General features: G+C 28.4%; 1 long non-coding RNA gene across 1 annotated transcript; it reads left to right on the top strand.

The window, feature by feature from the left end:
- Positions 1–13,753: 13,753 nt before the first annotated feature.
- LOC112094411 lies at positions 13,754–16,262 on the top strand. The gene is made up of 4 exons (XR_002903509.1): positions 13,754–14,104; positions 14,436–14,698; positions 15,688–15,801; positions 15,891–16,262. It is a non-coding gene; the product is annotated as an uncharacterized LOC112094411 (long non-coding RNA).
- The last annotated feature ends 514 nt before the right edge of the window (positions 16,263–16,776 follow it).

The following is a 16,776-nucleotide window of genomic DNA, read 5'->3' on the forward strand; positions in this document are numbered from 1 at the left end:
GCTATACGATCGATATCTAAGTAACTTATAAAAGATAATTATTACTTTGAGGAAAGGATATCGATTCAAAGAAGTAATGAGGCTGAAAATTGTCAACTAACGTATTCGCCTTTTTTAATGAAAGTGATTCGGTATTTGTCCAGAAAAAATTATGCTAAGAATTGTTGAGTTTACGAGAAAAGAATGCAATTTACTCCACGCAAGCAAGTTATATCCTAGCGCTAGCAAAAAGAAGTAGCTCCACAATTTATTACGAGAAAAAAAAAAAAAAAAAAAAAAAAAAAAAAAACCCCTGTACTTCAGTCCATCATTGTAGCCCTTTCCGCACTAAAAGCTAGTGCAGTTGGCCAATAAACGGTGAAGTGGCCCAAGAAAAAAAAAAAAAAAAAAAAAAAAAAAAAAAAAAAAAAAAAAACCTTGATAGTCTGCAGTGAGTTTGCATTCAAGATCGAAATTGAAGCATGGTAAGTAATTTCTTACCAATCTTGATTCCTGCATGCATACGAGCTTCAACGTTTGTTCTGATGAATGCTGTTTTTGATATCATTGTATTTTAAGGAATTAAATTAATTCCATGCCTTTCCAGAAAGAAAAAGAAGAAGAAGCAAAAATATCATTTTGACACTCGGTTTGATTTGGTATATTCATGTTTGGAAAATCTCATAATATATGTACAACGCTATTAAAAAATGGGTGGTTCTATTCATACCCCTTTTTTACTCTTCACACACCCTTTCTAAATACAAACTCACATAATATTAAAAGAATTAAATTTATTTTTTACACACCCCTATCATTTCAAAATTATCCTTAACTATTTTTTATAAAATAATTAATTCTTATCCACTTTAATATTCTTTTCACAGTTTGTTATTTAAATAGTACTATTTCTCTATCCCTTCATATCCTTTTTTTTTTTGTTGAAGTTTTGGGTGTGAAGCCTTTTTTCAAAATAAAAACAAAAAATAAACAAATAGAAGATGAAACGAGAAAAAAAAAATAAATCTAACTTTATAAAAACAACGAAATGGAATACAAAATAAAATGATTAGTCTTTACAAAAAAAAAAAAATCAGTAAATTATATAAATATGAAATGAAAAAAAATACAAAATAAAAATCGTCATAAAACAATAGCAAAGAAATTTAACATTATATCAATTTAACTTTTTGAAATAGTCATTGAAAGGTAAAAATTAGAGGTTTATAAATAAATTTTGAAATGGCAAAATTTTATAATTTAGGATATAAGAGATGGGGTGTGGGAAGAAAGATAAAAACTATATAATTAGTTTTTAATTAAATTTAATTACATAATTAAATGTGTCATAATTGTCCTTTTTTGTCATTGTATGTGAGGGTCTTTTTGTCATAAAAAATTTAAGGTAAATGACTGTGTAGAGAGTAAAAAGGGGTGTGTGAATAGAACCACTCCATTTAAGTAAACTAAATGTCTTTTTTAACATGAAATGACAATTCTACCTTTATAGTCCAGAAACAAAATAAACGTAAGAAAACAATAAATTCCTACAAACATACCATCTAAAAAATAGCTAAACTAAGAAATCGAAACAAAAGCAATTCCAAATCTACATCTCATCATAAACAAAAAATATATCTAACAAATATAAAAGAGCCAAAGCTCTTTTTTATGGCAGTGCCTCCTTTTACCTCTATTTTTCTCTTTCATTTTTTTTTAAATTTTTTTATCTTTATTTTTTTTATTTTTAATCTGTCTTTTATTTATTTTTTGAATTTTTTTACATTTTAATTTTTGTGTGCTTTTTAAAAAAAAATATTTTTTCTCACTTTACTTCTATGAAAGTAATTTTTCGCTGGTATTTCTATTTATTTTTTGTCAATGATTAAAATAATTTTCTTCAAATGTGTCCCTATTTAATTGTATTTTATATAATTCATATCATATCAATAGTTGTATAAATGAATTTCTCATTATTTGATAAATAATAAGCTCTTCTAGTGTCTCTAACACGACAATACATGCAGAACACATTAAAAAACTAGTATATATAAACGTTCTAATAAAAAGAGTCAAAATAACAATTCTATCATTAAACATCTCTAATAAGAAACTAGTATATATAAACGGGTGTAAGGGTATCGGAAGTGATATTAAAATTTTCTAAGCATTAGGGTATCCAATTGAGAAAACGAATTTAACGACAATATACAACAATGATATTTTTCAAGAACAATATAAATAAATAAAACCGTAAGTTTAAATCTTTAGTTCCGCAATATTGTCGAGGTCCAAACAATGGTCAGTACTTGTAATTCATCATTTGATGATCAAATTTCTCAGGAGAAAAGTGCATTGAGAGCTGAATAGTACTACTACTGGTGCCTTGAGTAGTCATCACAAAGATAACAAGTTGGGTACAAAGTACGTTCGTGCTCAATGCTGCTCTTATTGGACGCGACCATTGTGGAACAAGCAAGTTGCGTAAAAAAGTCAACATTATATATCCATGTCAAATGCATATATGTATATGTATATATGTCAAGCAAGTTACTATATGTATATATGTAATCAAACTGGCCTACCATACGTTTTCAAACTGAAATCTACCTACCGTGCTAACAGTACAAAAGCACTATATGTTAATATACGTGGTGTCAAACAACAATGCGTGTCTTGTATAATCCTGTCCACTAAAATGAGATTAATTATCCTCCTCTCCAGGCCACTTGCAGATGACTTTTGCTTTTTTTTTTTTTTAAGATTTGGAGTACTCCACATCATATTTCCCAGCTTTAATAATTTAGTAGTAATATTCCATGCATGTATTTGTTCCATGATCACATTGACATGTATGTGTAGAGGTGGAAATTTGAGTCATGTTTTAAATCATTTTCGTTTTGATTTTGAGTTAATTGTCGTTGAAATCCGTATTGTCACAGCTACTATTAATAGTTTATATTTTAATTTCCTTACAACAATTTAGCTACAGTTTGTATGGTAAATTAGGACATAAATCTTATATATATATATATATATATATATCATTTGAACTGAACCTCATAAAAATTATATACTTCAAAAAGATTTTATCTATCCATTATATTTTTAATATATAAATAACGTTTAATATATAAATTGAGTCAATTCGAGTTAATTTCACGATAATCGTGTTATCCATTTGGGTCGAGTTCGAGGGTGTTATCATGTCGAATTCAAATTACCACCCTAATACGGGGAATATACAGTTGGCAAAAAGATTAGATCAGTTGCCTTGTCCGAATCAATAATATTGAACTTGATCAAGTTATATATGCTTTTCATGGATATTGACGTGAATCAAGGATAGCCTAATATTATTGCTTTATTCGGAACTTTAGAAAGAGAGAGAAAATTCAGTTGACGATTTGAGAAGATAGATTAGTTGCCTTGTCCGAATCAATAATATTGAACTTGATCAAGCTATATATGCTTTTCATGGATATTGACGTGAATCAAGGATAGCCTAATATTATTGCTTTACTCCAATAAATGGAACTTTAGAAAGAGAAAGAAAATTCAGTTGACGATTTGATGTCTCAGGATTTCTAATGTCTCGTTCATTTTATTAATTCGAGTTTTCAGTTTTAAGATCCCTTTCATTTTATCGATTTGAGTTTAGAATTCGAGTTTTGTTACAGTAAAAAACTCTCAGAAACAATCACATCTAACTTTTTTACTACTATAGAAAGTTATCACATAAAATTACATCTCAACTCAAATTAATAATTCAAATTAGTGAACTAAACGGGTCCATAATTAAAAGAGCCAAAAACCTTTTCTTCCCTTCTCTTCACAATGCGTCATGTTACGGTCTCAAATATTTAAATCTTTTTATCTTTTTCTTTTGTCTTTTTTTCCTTTACATATTTCTTAATTTTTTATGTCTTTTCTTTTCCCTCTTTCTTTTTTTAATATAAACACAAGAGGCTTATGTTGATGCGTAAATATATCTTCATTATATAATAAATGAAATACCGTACGCCTCCTATCCGCTAACACGTACGGAACACACATAAACAATAAATTAGTTGAGTTAAAATACTTAAGACTGGTTTAATTTATTAATTTGAATTGAAATGTGACTTTATGTAAAAAAATTTTACTATTAAAAAAATTAAATCTGATTATTTTTAAAAAAAAATTTATTATAATAAAATTTAAATTTTAAATTCAAATTGCTAAAGTAAACAGAGTTTAATTTCTTCAAAATTTCCCAAGTGCGAAAAGAGAAACCCAATAGAAAGCTTGCCATGACAAAGACTAGCGTGATGGGGGTCCATCAAGCGCACCGTTGTAGGCTAAGCCTAATTTCTAGAATAGCCTTTTGGGCTTTTGAACACTGCACACCGGTACTTCTGAGGATGTCAAGCCCTAATCTTCTAGCAAAAAACAATAAAAAGTAATAATAAAAGAAAAAATAGAAAATTTACTAGAAAAGTTTAGATCTTTAATTTTTACTTTTGACAAATATCTTTTTATTAGTATAATTATTTAATTAAAAAGATTATAAATTAAGAGTAAAAAGTAAAAATCTTAACTCATGCACTTTTAAAGAATATTTATCAAAATTACCCAAAATAAAAAGTCAAGCTCGAGTGAACGTCGAGTGAGTTAAGTGGATTTATTCAATTGGGTGGATTTTTAAAATTTTTCAACCCACTCAATCAAATTTGAGTAGGTTAATTTTAAATTTAACCCATATTCCAATCAATTCAAAGTTTAAAATCAACCCACCCAATTAAAATTTATGTTAGTTGGGTGGGTTGAACATAATGAAGAAATAAAAATTAATAAATAAATAAAAATCTAATCATTGACTTAAAATAAGAAATAGCTAACTTTCATTTTAATATTAATCTTATAAAGCTTCAAAATTGTTTCTAAGTTATAAATCAATATAAAAATAAAAAATATGTAAAAGCAAGTTTAAATATGTAAGTTATAAACTAACAAACAAACAATAATAAAAACTCATATAACATAAAACATAATAGATTGTTAAGTAATTAATGCAAAATATAAGACAAATACTATATATTGTGAGGTAGAAAAATATTTATTTATTTATATATATAAATAGATTGAGTTCTGGTTAAGTTGGGTAAAAAAAAACTCAACTCAAACCCAACTAATTAATAGTCGGACTATATGGATTAAGTTGATCTCTTAATCGGATTGGTCATTATAATAAGTTGGGTTGGGTGAGTTAATTAGTTTCGTCGGATTGTCAGATTTTTTTGTTCACCTTTGCCTAAAAGCATAATATGTGAACTTTCAGAGCATTTTCTTATTATTAAAAATGAAAACAGATAAAAAAAAAAAAAAATGTGGCGTGGCGTATGGTTCCAACTTCCAAACAATGAGTTAAAGTGGAGTACTATTTGGATCAAGCAATTAACATTATCCTACTATTTGAGTGATGAAAAGAATAGGAGGGGTTGCTGAGAACTCTGGTCACAACCAAATGATCACTTTCCATAATTAGCTGCCCCTAAAAGAAAAGGAAATTATAGCAAAAAAAAAAAAAAAAAAAAAAAAAAAAAAAAAAAAAAAAAAATTGGTGCAAATCCTTTAGTCGTACTAGACTAGATACGTGAATTTTACAAGAAAAATAAATAATAAAATAAAATTACGATATGTAAGGTCAGTTCAAAGGTGAGACAACAGTTTTAATTTTTATTTTGAGCAAATGCCCCTGCACAGATTGAGTAAAGGCAACATCTGTCGTTCTTAAAAAAAGTACCAAAACTTTTTTTTGTTTTTTTTTTTTTGTAAATAAAATATATACCAACTTACCAACCAATTGATAATACCACACAAGTACGTGCCATAATATATCTTGGAAATATAGGAAGCTTATCTTTATAGAGTAGTATTTGAACATTATAGCAAAGTTTTCCTGCACTAGTACTACGATCACGACACGGGCTTTGAAATGTAGAAGATAATAACGAATAGACTTTACGGTTGAAAATCATCAAGTGGATTTTCCTCTTTCTTTTCTTTTCAGTTGAATGACAGACGAATAGCATGGACCTCGCGTACTAAAATTATGAGGCAAATGCACAAAGACTCTCTCTTTTCTAAATACTATGAGATTCTGTTTTCATTTCTTTTTTCTTTATATATCTTTAAACATTAACTAAAGCGGACTGAATTCTCAAAGAAGACACAAAACCAAAGAGCTAAATTAAAGGGAAAATTTTTCTTAATATAAAGAAATTTAGAAAAACAACCCCCTAAGATGATCAGAACATAAAAAATTTGTGTTTTATTTGAACACTATAAGATCATTTCCGTATCGTCCTCTATTTAACTATCGACTTAAATTAATTGAAAATTTAGAAGAATGGTATAATCAAAAGAGTAATATATATCTATACATAATTAAAAAAGCTAAAAACCTTTTCTTTCCTTCTCTTCACACTGACGCTCTACAATTTTTTTATCCTTTTCTTTTATCTTTTTATTCTTTACGTATTTCTTGATTTTTTTATGTCTTTTCTTTTCCTTCTTTCTTTTTAATATAAACACAAGAGACTTATGTTAATACATAAATATATTCTTCATTATACAGTAAATGAAATACCGTACGCCTCTCACACAATAACACGTGCGAAACACGCATAAACTATAAACTAGTTGGGTTAAAAAACTAACATTAATTTCTCCAGAATTTCCCAAGTGCGGAAAGAGAAACCCATTGATTAGAAGGCTTGCCATGATAAAGACTAGCGTGATGGTGGTCCATCAAGCGTACCGTTGTAGACAAAGCCTAATTTCTAGAACGGAAATAGTAAAAAATAGACCAATATAAAAAGTTTAAGAAAGTATATAGGTTAATTTTTAATTATAAAAATTAATAAGTCATAACTTGTTAAGTTATGGTTCATAATCAGATAAGTTATAGATAAATTTATCAATTTATGGTTCATAACCAGACAAGTTATAGAAAAAAATCGTGAATTATGGACAATAACTTGTTAAGTGGTTCATAGCTAGACAAATTATAGACAAAAACAGTAATTTAACCTATTTATTAACTTATGTAAACTATTAACCTATTAATTTTAATTTATTTCAAGTGTTGACTTATTTTCCTCTTTCTCCCTTTCTAGAATAGTCTTTTGGGCTTTTGAACAGTGACACAAGTACTTCTGAGGAAGTCAAGCCCTAATCTTCTAGCAACAACAATAAAAAATAATAATAAAAGAAAAAACAGCAAATTTATTTTTAAAAATACATGAGTTTAGACTTTTACTCTTTATTCTTAATAAATATCCTTTTATTAGTATAATTATTTAACTAAAAAGGTTATGAATTAAAAATAAATGGTAAAAATTATGACTCATGCACTTTTAAAAGGTATTTGTCAAGATTACTCAAAATAAAAGTCAAACCCGAGTGAACATCGGGTGGGTTAAGTGGATTTATTCGATTGGATGAATTTTTGAGATTTTTCAACCCACTCAATCAAGTTTGAGCAGGTTAATTTCAAATTTAACCCATATTCCAATCAATTCAAAGTTTAAAATCAACCTACCCAATTAAAATTTACGTGAGTTAGGTAGGTTGATTGGATTAAACATAATGAAGAAATAAAAATCTAATCATTGAACTCTAAGAAAGAAAACTAACTTTCATTTTAATATTAATCTCATGAAACTCTAAAATTGTCTCATAAATTATAAACCAGTATAAAAATAAAATATATGTAAAAGCAAGTTCAGATATGTAAGTTGTAAACCAACAAACAAACAATAATATAAACTCATACAACATAAAATATAATAGGTTATCAAGTAATTAATGTAAAATATAAGACAAATACTATATATTACAAGCCAAGAAAATAGTTATTTATATATATAAATAGATTGGGTGGATTCTGATTAAGTTGGGTCAAAAGAACTCAACTCAAATCCAACCAATTAATAATCGAACTGTGTGAATTGGGTTGATCTCTTGATCAGGTTGGTCAAATTCGAATTATAATGGATTGAGTTAGGTGAGTTAATTGGTTTTGTCGGATTGTCAGATTTTTTTGTTCACCTTTGCCTAAAAGCATAATATGTGAACTTTCAGAGCATTTTCTTAGTATTAAAAATGAAAACAGATAAAATAAAAAAATAAAAAATAAAAAAGAATGTGGCGTGGCGTATGGTTCCAACTTCCAAACAAGGAGTTAAAGTGGAGTACTACTTGGATCAAGCAATTAACATTATCCTACTATTTGAGTGATGAAAAGAATAGGAGGGGTTGCTGAGAACTCTAGTCACAACCAAAGTGATCACTTTCCATAATTAGCTGCCCCTAAAAGAAAAGGAAATTATAGCCAAAAAAAAAAAAAAAAACTTGTGCAAATCCTTTAGTCGTACTAGACTAGATACGTGAATTTTACAAGAAAAATAAATAATAAAATAAAGTTGCGATTTATAGGGTTGGCTCAAAAATGAAACAGTTAAGGTAAGAGTCTTAAGCCCTCACTTTGAGTAAAAGTCTCTGCACAGATTGATTTATAGGGTCGGTTCAAAAATGAAACAGCTAAGGTAAGAGTCTTAAGCCCTCACTTTGAGTAAAAGTCTCTGCACAGATTGAGTATTGCCTATATCGTATATATCATAATTAAAAGTATTTGTCTTAATAATATTATGTAGGCGTGTTTTAGTAAACCTTCTTTTTAGTATGAAAAAAACTATTAGCTATGCTCATTTTAGTAGCTTATTATTTTGTATTATTGAAATTGACTTCTAAACAGTACAAAAATCCCATACAAAAAGATTCATGATGAAGATGAAGATGAGATGAAGATGAAGATGAAGATGAAGATGAAGATGAAGATGAAGAAGATGATATTGGTATAACGTCTTAAATTCGATTCAAACTTCTCTCCTCATTATCTTCCCATGTTTTTGACAAGAGTGGTTCTAGTTGCATACCCATTTTTACTCTTCAGTCTTCATACCCCCTCACCTTTAGGAACCAAAACTTATTATTTTCAATAAAATATTTAGTATTTCACATTTCTCAGCTAATTCTTATATTTTTCCTCTAACACCTATTTTTCATTCATTTCTAATATGTCATCTACATACACACACACACAAAAAAAAAAAAAAAAAAAAAAAAAAATCAGTAGAATTTTGCAAGAAAAATAATGCTTGAAGAATAATTTTATATATAAACATTTTACTGGTGGAAGTCAAATGTTTTTTCGTTCTTGTTATTATACAGACCTAATTTGAAATTTTTGTCTAAGGCCTCATATTGTCTTGAGCTGTGTGGGCTTTGAGGCAAAACTTGTGTTTACTAAACACTATGTTGGGAGTTAGGGGGAAAAAAAATTATGTGCGTGTTTGGAATCCATTTTAAAAACACGTTTCACGTTTTTTTTAGGAAAAAAATGAAAATGCTCTAAAGATTGCATTTGACACCGCATAGTATGAAAAATAAAAATAAAAACGTTTTCTTCTTTCTCCCAAAATTTCAAAAAATTCTGAAAATGATTTGTATTCGGTTTCCTTTTCCCATTTTCATTTTTTTCAGTCTTATTCTCATGTTGCAATATGTGACGTAAGGTGCAGGTGAGAGATGTAATGAAGATGCAAGATGAGCTCTACTCACCCATACAGCTTTGTGTATCTCAGTATATTTAAAAGATGGTTGTAATTGAATTTTTGCGTTTCTTTTCTTTAGAAATCAAAAGCCAATCGTATTTGAATTTTTTTCACTAATCATTCACTAAGTAATCTTATTTGTAATTATTTACTAATTATTTGTAACGTACTTAAAAAAAAAAATGCTTTGTAGTTGACATGCTTAGAAGAAATATTTTATTGCTAATGCTAATTACTATGTTCTTATATATAAATTAACTAATAATATGTGTGTATGGTAATTGGTATTCTAATTGTTTACTATTTAAGTATGCCAAGACAACTGATAAGTAGTAACTATAAAATATTTACATATAGCATATATGTATATATTATATTAATTATTAGTGTATTGATTGGGGAGTTTATTAATTAATTAACTGATATATTACTTAAAGTACTATTATATGCTTTTACAAATGTAAAACCAAACAAAGTTTCAGTTTTTTCTTATATTGAAAACAATATCTGAATAAAACTATCAAATGCATTTTCAGAAATGATTTATGTCTGAGATTGAAAATGTTTTCATTTCTATTTTTATATACAAAATAAAATCATTTTAAAACGTGTTCCAAACGCGCCTTATATGTTGGCAGTGCCAGAAAGAGAAAACAGGAGAAAGATGAAAGATAGGAGGGTGAGAACATGGGTAAGGGAACAATTACTATTTTACCTACTTATTTGTAATATTCAGTTTGAAAACGAAGTCAAATAGGTAATATTATATCTCTTGTTGTTTAAATGTGATAATTTTTCTCCTAAAATCCCTACTTGTGGATATGGATTAAACATAGTGAGTCTAACTTGCATTATTTTCCCTTAAACATAAAATAAAACTACTACTTATGATGCATTAATTATGGGGTCTTTATTATTAGAATTGTAGACAAATTTATTAAGGAGTATACGATCCGATTACCTTCCTAGAGTAACTTAGGACAGTGCCGGCTCCACTTCAAGGCCATTTAGACAATGGTTTAAGGCCTCACATTCAAATAAGACCCGATATCTAGTGCATCATTTACTCACTACTAATTTCTCACATTAATACATTAATTATGGATTAAACATAGTGAGTCTAACTTGCATTATTTTCTCTCAATAGGCCATTTCTCACATTCAAAAAGACACTAGAAAACTACTTATGTATAAAAATTTATTGTAATTTTATACGTTACTAGTAATAAAGATATATATATTGATTTTTATATGTAAACCTTTTTTCCTCATTTAAAGATTTTGCTTAGAAAAAAAGAGATAAATACCTCCTTAAACTATATAGGTCTGAATTTTCACCCTTTAATTTTGGATATTAATCAAGAGTAGAAAATAAAAATTCAGATCTATCCCCTCTAAACATTACAAGAATAATCATTTTAAGAGACCAAACTTTTTTATACCAAAAAATTTTTAGTAGCAAAAAACACACATTTTGTTACCAAACTTTGGTAGCTAAAATTATCAAGGCTTTAGTTACCAAATTTGGTAGTAAAAATAACACAATCCGCTATCAAATATAATTTGGTAACAAATAACATGGCGGGAAATGAAATTTGGTTCCCGCCAATAGTTTTTTGCTACCAAAATAATATTTGGTAACAAAAGCATAAGATTCTGCCACCAAAATTTGATAGCAAAGTATTACTTTTTTACTACCAAACATGTTTTGGTAACAAAATGTTGTCGGGAAGTAAAAGTTTTTCCCGCATGAGGTATTTGCTACCGAATTATTTTTGGTAGCAAAACATATAAAATTTGCTAACAATTGTTAGAAGCAAAATATAACTATCTGCCACTAAAATTTGGTAGCGAAAAGTCAAGTTTTTGCTACCAAATTTTGGTAGCAGCAAACAAGATTTTGCTACCAAATTCATATTTTGGTTGCAAAAAGATGTTTTTTGCTACCAAAAGTTGTGTTTGGTAGCAAATTATATAAAAACTTTAAAATTTATATTTTGTGCTTGTATTGTTCTTTTTTTAGTTTTCCATGAATATGTCCTATATTATGTTTCAACAATCATCCTAGTATATTTTGTATAACAATTATTTGATAATTTAGTTATTTTGTGTAGGTGTAACAAGAGACATATTCATGTATATACATATGTGATCTTGTTAATTAAGTATATATTCCACATAGAGTAGTATATAATCTCGCTATTTGATTGATTTTTAACTTTGAATAATGTATTTCATTTTTAAAACTATATTTTTTTGTTATAATGCTATTAAAACAATGATTCTAAAATAATTTTTGTCATTAAAATGTTATTTTTTTTTAATTTTTAATATATGTCTTTATGGTACTAAATTCAAATTTGGTAGCAAAAAATATACTTTAAGCTACCAAAACAATGTTTGGTAACAAAAAACATAAGTTTCTCGTACCAAATTTTGACAGCAGAAAATATGATTCTGCTACCAAATTCATAGTTTGGGGACAAAAATACATTTTTTACTACCAAAGTTGTGTTTGGTAGCAAATCATATAAAAACTTTAAAACTTACATTTTGTGCATGTATTTTTTTTTTTGTTTTCCATAAATATGTCCTATATTAAGTTTTAACAATTATCCTAGTATATTTTGTATAGCAATTATTTGATAATTTAATTATTTTGTGTAAGTGTAACAAGAGACATGTTCATGTGTATATATATATGTGATCTTGTCAATTAAGTATATGTTCCATATAGAGTAATATATAATCTTGCTATTTGATTACCTTTTAACATAGAATAATGTATTTCAATTTCAAAACTATATTTTTTGTTATAATGTTATTAGAACAATGATTCTAAAATAAATTTTGTCATTAAAATGTTATTTTTTTTTAATTTTTAATATACGTCTTTCTAGTACCAAATTCAAATTTGGTAGCAAAAAATATGCTTTCAGCTAACAAAACAATGTTTGGTAACAAAAAACATAAGTTTCTGGTACCAAATTTTGGTAGTAGAAATATGAGTCTGCTACCAAATTCATATTTTGGTGACAAAAAGGCATTTTTGGCTACCAAAAGTTGTGTTCGGTAGCAAATCATATAAAAACTTTAAAATTTATATTTTGTGCTTGTATCTTTTTTATTTAGTTTTCCATAAATATGTCATATATTAACTTTTAACAATCATCCTAGTATATATTGTATAACAATTATTTAATTATTTAGTTCTTTTGTGTATGTGTAACAAGGAACATGTTCATGTGTATATATATATGATATTGTTAGTTCTTTAAAACTTATACTTTTGTGCTTTTATTTTATTTATTTATTTATTTTTGTCTTAGTTTTACATATTCACTTTTGTGCTTTTTATTTTATTTATTTATTTTTTGTCTTAGCTTTTCATGAATATGTCCAATGTTAAGTTTAACAATCATCCTAATATATTTTGTGTAACAAGTATTTGATAATTTAGTTATTTTGTGTAGGTATAATAAGAGACATGTTCGTGCTATATATATATAATATTGTTAATTAAGTAAATGTTCTACATATAGTAGTATATCATCTTACAATTTGATTGCTTTTAACATAGAATAATATATTTCAAATTCAAAACTATATTTTTTGTTATAATGTTACTAGAACAATGAAACTAAAATAATTTGTCATCAAAATGTTTTTTTTTTAACTTTTAATGTGTCTTTCTAGTACCAAATTAAAATATAGTTGCAAAAAATATACTTTCGGATACCAAAATAATGTTTGGTAATGAAAAACATAATTTTTTACTACTAAATTTTAGTAGCAGAAAACATGATTCTGCTGTTAAATTCATATTTTGGTGGCAAAAATGCATTTTTTACTACCAAAAGATGTGTTTGGTAGCAAATCTTATATTTTGTGCTTTTATTTTGTTATTTTAATTTTTCATAAATATGTCTTAAATTAAATTTAATAATAATCTGAGTATATTTTGTATAACAAGTATTTGATAATTTAGTTGCTAAAAAAATTCAAAAAAAAATTTTGATAAATTTTTCAATAGGTAATGTTTTATATATTTATTGATATATATATATATATATATTAGAATTTCATGAAATCTCTTGAAAATGGTTTCCGCCCAAATTCCCAAATTTTCGCTCGCTTAGCCATTCTCTCATTTTTTTCACTCCACCCAGCCTCTCTCTCACTCTCCTTTCTCCACCGCGCCGTTTCTCTCAGACTCTCAGTCCAGACCCACCCTACCTATCCTCACCCTCACCTACCGGCACCGTAGGCACTGCCGCTTCTTCATCTTCTTCTATTCTCTCTGGAGTCTGGATTCTCCACTCTCTCCGTCAGATTCGACCTTGGGAAGGCAGTGGAACAGATCAACAGATTCGGTGCTTGGGGGTTTTGGTTGGTTTTTGCTTATTGTGCTGTCTTTCAGCTACGATATCAAAGAATGCTTTCCTTTCTTCCTCTCTCGTCCATAGGTCAGTGAAAGAAATTTCGCATTTTTTTTTTTATGATTCTGTGTATAAGATGTTGAATTCCATGCTTGTTTTTCTACTTTTTATAAGAAGGGGTTTGCTTTTATTATACTTCATTCATTATGCTTTGTTATGACCGCATGCTGTTTGATGAAATTACCGTTAGAATAGTGGTTATTATTATTTATTTTGATTGCTTTTCCTGAGCAAATTACCCAAGGTGCTTGTCTGTGGATTGTATTCTTTATTTAATTGTAATTTGATCAATTGGGTTTGTTTTGATTCGTATCTAAATGGGTGCAAACTGTTTTGATTGCTTTGCTTTGCTATTTAGAAAGAGTTAAATTGAAGAACGAAAAGACAAGATCTTTGAACTGAAAAGATCTTGTGAAATCCCATATTCAACATTTGGCGAGGTTTAGGCTGCATCTGTTGTTTTGTTTTTAGTAGGGCTGCATCTGTTGTTTTTTGTACTGGTGGGAGAGGGAGAAGGAAGGGCTTGCCGGGGCGACTGTCAGGGCCGGGGTCAAGTGCTTGGGGGTTTTGGTTGGGTTCTGCGATTTGGAGGATTGGAATAAGCACAATAATCGTTTCAAGGTAAATTTGAGTTTTCTGAGCCGTTGTAGCTATATTGCCAGAATAAAGGCTTTTCATTGCTTATTGTTGCTGCTGCTGCTGCTGCTGTTGTTGTTGTTGTTATTTTTTCCCCTGTTTCCTCCAAGCTAATCTTCTAGGGCCTTCTTTTGATGCACATTGTGAACAAGTAGACATGAAACTGAAATATCAATTGTTAAGAGTGAAAAAGCTGGGACAAAGCAATTACTTCAGTTTTACAGAACCTACAGAATAGTGCATTCTTGATGTTGTTGGTTAATCATGAATCATGATGTGTATCATTGCTTGTGGTGTTAATATGCTCGCATAAAACTCATTCATGTGTATGTGGACTTGGGACATAGTCACATAGTCCAATTGCTGAAAATGCTATACATTGCAATATTTATGGTAGTGTTTCTTTGTTTCGTGACAAAAGCTAAATGGCAACACTGGTAATCGTCCTTATTAGTTTTTCAACTACCAAGAAATTGAAAATGTATGGGACTTGTGTCATAATTAGTAGGTCGGTCTCAAAGTTGACATTTCAATATGTGTAAGTATGGTCTCTGGCGATATATAGCATTCCTCTATTATGTTCGAAGTGGGAATAAAGTCTTACATATGGTGATAATTGGTCGATGTTCAAACTGAGTCGTTGATTGTCTATGGTAGTTTAAATTTGTTGTAGAAATGGCGTGAACATAATATAGTAGAATTGATGATATAAAGCTTGAGGGTTCATCGATAGACTCACTATCGAATCATGTTTAGGACTCCCTTTTCCATGCATCAGCCATTTAGGTGGCCATGCGCTTTCTTGATATTGGGATATTGCAGTTTGAGGTGCTTTTACTTATAGAATTCAGCTTCTTGTCAACTTGCATTACTTTTTCACGTCTGATAAGGCTGGTGCAAGTAACTTAAGAATCATGACTTGTGATATTTTTTCTGTATTCAATAATTAATGTGTAATATTAATTTCTTTGCAGAACACACATTTGAGTTCTACCTCAAATACTTTGGGAGGGTACTTTGAGGTCTTCAAGAATACTCATTAGAGTGAATCACATGGATGGACAACTGAGAGAGCAAAGGAATATTATGTAAGAATTACTAAACACTTTATCATTTCATTAAATTTTGTATTTTTTTTATTTTAACTTGAAAATTTATAACACTTCACCTAATGTAGGAACAAATGATCAACACTCGCGATGCTCGTTTTAGTGAACTACCAGAGAGGGGTTTAGAACTTGACTACGATACGGAGGAAGAAATTTACTCAAGTTTTGTCAAATGATAGGTATGAAAAATATGGTTTCGAGCGTGGCATAGGTCTTGTATCAAGACAAGCATCACAAGTACGCAAATCTGGAGGGTTTGGATATGAAAACCTTCAAAATGAAGTTCAGGATCACAAACATCGTATGTCGGACGTAGAAATTCTAATGAAGCAATAACAAGAGTTTATTCAAAAACTACTTCAGCAGATCATCCTGGACCTTCCGTCCCAAGAAGAGAAGATCCTCCGCCACCACCACCACCACCACCGGCCTCAGTTTGTTAGAGCATTTAATTCTTGTAATATTAAGATTTTTCTAGTACAATATTTACATAAATGTTTGGGTTTGCTTAAGTATGACTAATTTAGTATTTTGTTTGGATTCTAATATGTATTGAAATATTTAGAGATTTTTAAATTAATATTTGGTATTTTATTTATATATATATATTTTAAAAATACATGTATATAAATCTGTCTCAGTTTTGGTGACTAAAAAAATTTGGTATCAATAAATTAGTTATTTGCTACTAAATATTTAGTACCTGAATCTTGTACTTTTCGTTACCAAATACATTTTGCTACCAAAAATTTAGTCTTTAAATTTTATATTTTTCTCTACTAAATACCTTTTGCTACCGAATATTTGGTCATTAAATCTCATATATTTCGTTATCAAATACAATTTGATACTAAATATTTGGTCCTTAAATATCATGGCTTTTGCTACTAAATACATTTTGTTACCAAATATTTGGTGACTGAATCGCGTACTTTTTGTTATTAAATATATTTC

The sequence above is a fragment of the Morus notabilis genome, unplaced genomic scaffold, assembly GCF_000414095.1.
Source record: "Morus notabilis unplaced genomic scaffold, ASM41409v2 Scaffold336, whole genome shotgun sequence".
NCBI classification, from domain to species: domain Eukaryota; kingdom Viridiplantae; phylum Streptophyta; class Magnoliopsida; order Rosales; family Moraceae; genus Morus; species Morus notabilis.